Consider the following 7,410-nt stretch of genomic DNA (forward strand, 5'->3'; position numbering starts at 1 on the left):
AATCCACACCGCCTCTTCATGAGTGGTGCTGGCAGAACTGTTTACGCACCAGCAAAATCTAAAGTTGGATTCTTCTTTGTCACCCTTTACCAGTAGTGGTCATTCCAAATGGATCAAAGACCTTGACATAGAAGCATATATACTAAAGAGGCAGGCATACAGAAGAATAAAAAAACTCCCATTTAGACAAAACAATTCTTAGCAGATAGAACAATGCAGGAGGAATTTTAATGCCAAATTCATACTGTGTTATCCTGAGTTAAACTGCTTGGTATTTTTATGATACTAGTAGGCCTGAAGACCATCCAGATCTTAACCCACTGGCCTCTATGTCCACCTCAAATTTGCTAAGGCAGATTAAAAAATAGAATCGAGGGTCTTTGTCTGCTGAAGCAGCTTGAGAAGATTATAAATTTCCCAGATCAGGACGCAGCATGAAAAAACTTGTAAGTTTAATGTCATCTTTTCTGAATATTGACATTGATTCCTCATGGGCGTTCTTCTATACATGGGATTCATTTTAAGGTAGTTTGCAACATAATTTACACACATAATTCATACTCATCTAATTAATTATGAAAGAGAACTATTAATATAGAGACAATGGCATTACATCCTCTTTTGTAATCAACATGAGAAGAGTTTTTGGCTATAATTTCAACCTTATTGAATACTATGTGAGAATTAATCTTTTTTCCATATATTTTTATTGTAATTAACAGAAGGGTTACATTACAATCGCCAGATGGAAGGTGTATTACTTCATATACATTGATACCCTTTCTCATGTCTTTGTCCCCATTTCCCTCCCCCCACCCCCACCCTCATCTTGTTTTCCCCCCTTTAATATCCAATTTCAAATAACCAAATACGCATATATCCAATATATCAGATAACAATGTGAAATACTGTAACAATATGAGATAATCAAGGGAAAGCAAAAGAGATGAGAGATAACAGTACATTAAGGACAACAATCACACTTTATATGGCTTTGGTTTCTATATCCTAGAGGTCCTTTCATTTAGTGTCATACTGTATGGCCTTATGTATCTAGGTTTTGCTCTATTGCAAATCTCTGCTAGAAGAGTGCAAGGTTTCTAGTGATTATGGCAAATGAGGGAAACCATTGAGCTCATGTTCCTCTGAGTCTAGCTTACTTCACTTAATATGATTTTTTCACATCACCCCAGTTGTAAGGAAATGGAAAGACTTAGAAAATACCATATTAAATGAGAATTAATCTTAAAAAGAGATCATCTACATTGAGTGACTGTGAAAAGCTTTCTGCTTAACCAGAAACTACTAGTAAAACTTGGAAGTAAAATCCCTTTGCATGCCAAGAATGCTTGAACATCTTCTGCCTGAGGCAGATCCTCAGTATGATTAAATTCATTCAGAATTGAAATCTCATGATTATAATGAAGGCATAAAAACCTCTTATGTGAGGCAAAACTTTATAGAGCCTAATGCATTGGAAGACCAGGTGTGGCTGGCTCATGCCTATAGTCCTAGCTACTCAGGAGCCTGGGATCTGAGGACCATGGTTTAATGCCACAACTGGCTGTAAAGTCCATCTTAATCTCCAGTGAGCTAGCAACAAAAGCCAGAAGTGGTGCTGTGGCTCAAGTAGAGTGCTACTATCAGTAAATAAAAAACCGTCAAGACAGAGCTCAAGCTCTGAGCTCAAGCCCCAGGGCCAGCTCCCACGAAAAACAAAAACATGCTTCCAGGAGAGAAATCACATGAATGTACTGAATGTGGCAAAATGTTCTCTTAAGTATCATCTCTTACTATTTGAAAAGTCATATAGGGACAAAACATACGAATGTACAAAGTGTGGGAAAGCCTTCAGCCAGAAGAGAAACTTCCTTTCTCATCAGAAACATATGGTAGAAAACCTATGACTGTGGAAAAGCTTCTTATCAGATGCCAGCCTTCACAAGGCACCAGAGACATTATCCAGGAGTGAAACATGCATGTAAGGCATGTGGCAAAGCTTTCAGTGGCAAATCTTATCTCCCTGAGCATGAGAAAATCCACACTGGAGAGAAACCATTCAAATGTCATCAGTGTGGCAAAGCCTTTAGCCAGAAACAGTACCTCATTAAGCATCAGAACATCTATAGTGGAAAGAAACCCTTTCAGTGTAATGAGTGCGGCAAGGCCTTTAGCCAGAAAGAAAACCTCCTCATCCACCAGAGAATCCACACGGGAGTGAAGCCTTATGAGTGTAAAGGGTGTGGGAAAGCTTTCACTCAGAAGTCAAGCCTCATCAGACACCAGAGAAGTCACACTGGAGAGAAACCCTATACATGCAAGGAGTGTGGCAAAGCTTTCAGTGGCAAATCAAATCTCACTGAGCATGAGAAAATTCATATTGGTGAGAAACCTTATAAATGCAATGAATGCAGAACAATCTTCAGGCAGAAGCAGTACCACATTGAACATCACAACACCCATACAGGAGAGAAGCCCTATGAATGCAATAAATGTGGAAAAGCCTTTTCTCGAATCAAGGATTCACACGGGATAAACCTTATGAGTGTAAAATATCTGGCAAAGCCTTCTGTCAAAGCTCTTCACTCACTGTGCATATGAGAAGCCATACTGGTGAGAAACCCTATGGATGCAATGAGTGTGGAAAAGCCTTCTCCCAGTTCTCAACACTTGCTCTGCACATGAGAATCCATACTGGTGAAAAGCCTTGTCAGTGTAGTGAGTGTGGCAAAGCTTTCAGCCACAAGTCACACCATATCAGACACCAACAAATTCACACTCACTAAAGCTCAGGGAACATTTCACATTTGGGGAAAAACTGTAGAATTTACACTTGATGATTTATCAGCAAATTTGTTTTTACATGAAAGTGATATTCACATGGGGACTTCACCAACTCAAAGCTGAAAGACTAAGATGTTTAATGAGAAATATCGGGGTTTGGTAATGTGGCTTAGTGGTAGAGTACTTTCCTAGCATGTACAAAGCCCTGGGCTCAATCCCTCAGTACAACATAGAATAAGACAGATTTGGCACTGTGGTGAGCCTTGTGCAGAAGAAGGCCAGGGGTAGTTCAAGCCCCAGGACCTTCATGGGTATGTGCAGGCACATACAAAATTAGGATCTAGTCAGAGACACTAGCATGTCACTGGATGGCCTGCCAAATGTGTTAAGACAGGGTGTGAGAGATAGGATTTTAACTTTAAGAGGTAACATTAGTTTTATTACATCCTTTACTATAAATGTAATTTTTGAACTTGTAATCATCAGAATTACTTGTCGCTGCAGTTGTTGAAAGTTGAGATTGAGGCAGAATATTGAATGTAGATGTGTGTGCATGAATTTAAAGGGAACTGATAATTAGTACTGGTAATATTGCCCAGATTCTTTGGGAGATTGTGATGACTGATAAAGGGGTCTCATGGTTGTTGGCTCTTCTTATGGAAAAATAAGCCTCTGTCATTATTATATGTTGGTTAAAGCATTTGCTTATGACAAATTTTGAGGTGTTGAAGGCTACAGTACAAAAATTGAAAATTAGAAATATCCTAAATAATATTCATAAAACCTTGGGGTTAGAATTACTAAATACCAGAATACTTAGCTATTAATTCTGAGTACATACTATATGTGTCTAAGAAGTGGACGCCACCCAAGGCATCCTATACCAACGAGTCTGTTCATTGTGGCATGAACAGCTAAAATTGGACACAGATGTTTGTTGGTTGTGAAGCAGATGGGTAAAATATGCCCTAGGCATATGCCAGTTAAAATACAAAAAATTTATCTGGCCACTGGCAGATCATGCCTGTAATCCTAGCTACTCAGGAGGCTGAGATCTGAGGATTGGAGTTCAAAGCCAGTCCTGGCATAAAAGGACCTGAGATTCTTATCTCCAATTAACATCTAGAAAACAGAAGTGGGGGGGCCTGGAGTTTGGCCGAGTGGTTAAAGTGCTTGCCTAGCATGCATGAAGACCCAGGTTCGATTCCTCGGTACCACATACATAGAAAAAAGCCGGAAGTGGTGCTGAGGCTCAAGTGGTAGAGCTCTAGCCTTGAGAAAGTCCAAGGACAGTGCTCAGGCCGAGCTCAAGGCCAGGACTGGCAAAAAAAAAGAAAGAAAACAGAAGTGGGGTTTAGCCCAAGGGCAGGCTGATAGCCTTGAGCTGAACAGCTCAGGAACAGTGTCCAAGCCAGTTCAAGACCCATAACCCACCAAAAAAGAAAGAAAGAAAGAAAGAAAGAAAGAAAGAAAGAAAGAAAGAAAGAAAGAAAGAAAGAAAGAAAGCAAGCTCAGGTATAGGGCACAGGCCCCACAAACAACAAAAATAAATGAAATAACATTGTCTGTGATGTGATAAATCATATACAGTGGAGAAATTAAAGTACTAAATTTACTGTAAAAAAATAGAATCGAAACCACACATCCTCTTCAATGAGTGGTGCTGGCAGACCTGGTTAACCACTGGCAATATCTAAAGTTGGATCCTTCCTCGTCCCTCTGCACCAGGAGTGGTAACTACAAATGGATCAAAGACTTCAAAGTAATAGAAGATACACTAAAGAGGCAGGCATATGGAAGAATAAAAGACCCCCATTTAGACAAAACAATTTTTAACAGATAGAACAATGCAGGAGAAATTTCAATGCCAAATTCATACTCTATAATCCTGCATTAAACCAACTGGTAATGGCACAAGACTAGTAGGTCTGAAGACCACCCATATCTTAACCCACTGACCTATATGGCCACCTCTGGTTTGCTAATGGAGATAAAAAAAATAGAATTGGAGCCACAGAGCCTCTGAAATATGTGGTGCTGACAGACCTGGTTAATCATCAGCAAAATCTAAATTTGGATCCATCTTTGTCACCATGCACCAGGAGTGGAAATTCCAAATGAATCAAAGAACTCGAAGTAAAAGCAGATACACTAAAGGGGCAGGCATACAGAAGAATAAAATACCCCTATGTAGACAAAACAAGACTTAGCCGATAGAACAATGCAGGAGGAATTTCAATGCCAAATTCATATTCTGTAATCCTGAGTTAAAACGCTTGGTATTGGCATGACACTAGTAGGCATAGCAACCACCCGGATCTTAACCCACCCACCTATATGCCCACCTCAAGTTTGCTAAGGAAAATAAAAAAACTAGAACAAAACCACACAGCCTCTTCATTTAGTGGTGCTGGCAGACCTAGTTAAGCACCGGCAAAATCTAAACTTAGATTCTTCTTTGACACCCTTCACCATGACTGGTAACTCCAAATTGATCAAAGACCTCGAAGTTAAAGCAGTTACCATGAAGAGGCAAAATACAGAAGAATAAAAGACCCCGGTTTAGACAAAACAATTCTTAGTTGAAGGAACAATGCAGGAGGAATTTCAATGCCAAATTCATACTCTGTTATCCTGAATTAAACGTCTTGGTATTGGCATGAGACTAGTAGGTCTGAAGACCATCCATATTGTAACACAACAACCTATATGGCCACCTCCGGTTTGCTGAAGGATATAAAAGAAATAGAATCGAATCCACACAGCCTCTGACATGTGTGATGATGACAGACCTGGTTAATCACTGGCAAAATCTAAAGTTGGATCCATCTTTGTTATCTTGCACCCGGAGTGGTAACTCCAAATGGAACAAAGGCCTCGAAGTAAAAGCAGATACACTGAATAGGCAGGCATATGGAAGAATAACAGACCCCCTTTTAGACAAAACAATTCTTAGCATATAGAACAATGAAGGAGGAATTTCAATGCCAAATTCATAGTCTGACATGCTTAGTTAAACTGATTGGTACTGGCACAAGACTAGTAGGCCTGAAGACCTCCCGGATATTATCCCACCGACCTATATGGCCACCGCAGGATTGCTAATGGAGATGAAATAGAATTGAAGGCACAGAGCCTCTTCATGACTGGTGCTGGCAGACCTTGTTAAGTAAGTTGGATCCTTCCTTGTCCCTCTGCACCAGGAATGGTAACTACAAATGGATCAAAGATTCGAAGTAATAGAAGACACTGAAGAGGCCAGCATACGGAAGAAAAAAAGACCCCTGTTTAGACAAAACATTTCTTAACAGACAGAACAATGAAGGAGGAATTTCAATGCCAAATTCATACTCTGTAATCCTGCATTAAACCGCTTGGTAGTGGCATGAGACTAGTAGAAGGCCACCCGTATCTTTACCCACTGACCTATATGGCTACCTCTTGTTTGCTGGGGGAATAAAAGAAATAGAATCAATCCACCCAGCGTCTTCATGAATGGTGCTGGCAGAATTTTTAAGCACCGGCAAAATCTAACGTTGGATCCTTCTTTGTCACCCTGCACCAGTAATGATAATTCCAAATGGATTAAAGACCTCGACATAGAAGCAGATACACTGAAGTGGCAGGCATACAGAAGAATGAAAAAAACTCCTGTTTAGACAAAACAATTCTTAGCATATAGAGCAATGCAGGGGAATTATAATGCCAAATTCATACACTGTTATACTGAGTTAAACTGCTTGGTATTGGAATGAGACAAGAAATCCTGAAGACCAACCGGATCTTAACCCAACGACCTATATGGCCACCTAAGGTTTGCTCATGGAGATAAAAGTAATAGAATAAAGCCTCACTAGCCTCCGACATGTGTGATGATGACAGATCTGGTTAATCACTGGCAAAATCTAAACTTGGACCCATCTTTTTCACCATGCACCAGGAGTGATAACTCCAAATGGAACAAAGACCTCAAAGTAAAAGCAGATACACTGATGAGGCCAGCTTACAGAAGAATAAAAGACCCCCTTTTAGACAAAACAATTATTAGCAGATAGAAAAATGCAGGAGGAATTTCAATGCCAAATTCATACTCTGTTATCCTGAGTTAAACGGCTCGGTATTGGCATGAGACTAGTAGGTATGAAGACCACCCATATTTTAACACAATGACCTGTATGGCCACCTCCGGTTTGCTGAGGGATATAAAAGAAATAGAATCAAATCCACACAGCCTCTGCCTGAGTTGTGCTGGCAGAACTGTTTAAGCACCGGCAATATCTAAAGTTGGATCCTTCTTTGTCACCTTGTATCAGTAGTGGTAATTCCAAATGGATCAAAGTCCTCGATGTAGAAGCAGATACACAGAAGAGGCAGGCATTCTGAGCAACAAAAAAAATTTCCCTTTGAAACAAAACAATTCTTAGCAGATAGAACAATGCAGGAGGAATTTTAAGGCCAAATTCTTCCTCTGTTATACTGAGTTAAACCTCTTGGTATTGGCATGACACTAGAAGGCCTGAAGACCACCCAGATCCTAATCCACCAACCTATATGGCCACCTCAATTTTGCTAATGGAGATGAAATAGAATTGAAGCCACAGAGCCACTGAAATGTGTAGTGCTGAC

The 7,410-nt window shown here is 40.1% G+C and overlaps 1 pseudogene; it reads left to right on the top strand.

Moving 5' to 3' along the window:
* Nucleotides 1-1,723: 1,723 nt before the first annotated feature.
* Nucleotides 1,724-2,786, top strand: LOC150056637 (uncharacterized; annotated as a pseudogene).
* Nucleotides 2,787-7,410: the final 4,624 nt, after the last annotated feature.

The sequence above is a fragment of the Megascapheus bottae genome, chromosome 12 (genome assembly GCF_031878675.1).
Source record: "Megascapheus bottae isolate mThoBot1 chromosome 12, mThoBot2.hap1, whole genome shotgun sequence".
In the NCBI taxonomy this organism is placed as follows: domain Eukaryota; kingdom Metazoa; phylum Chordata; class Mammalia; order Rodentia; family Geomyidae; genus Megascapheus; species Megascapheus bottae.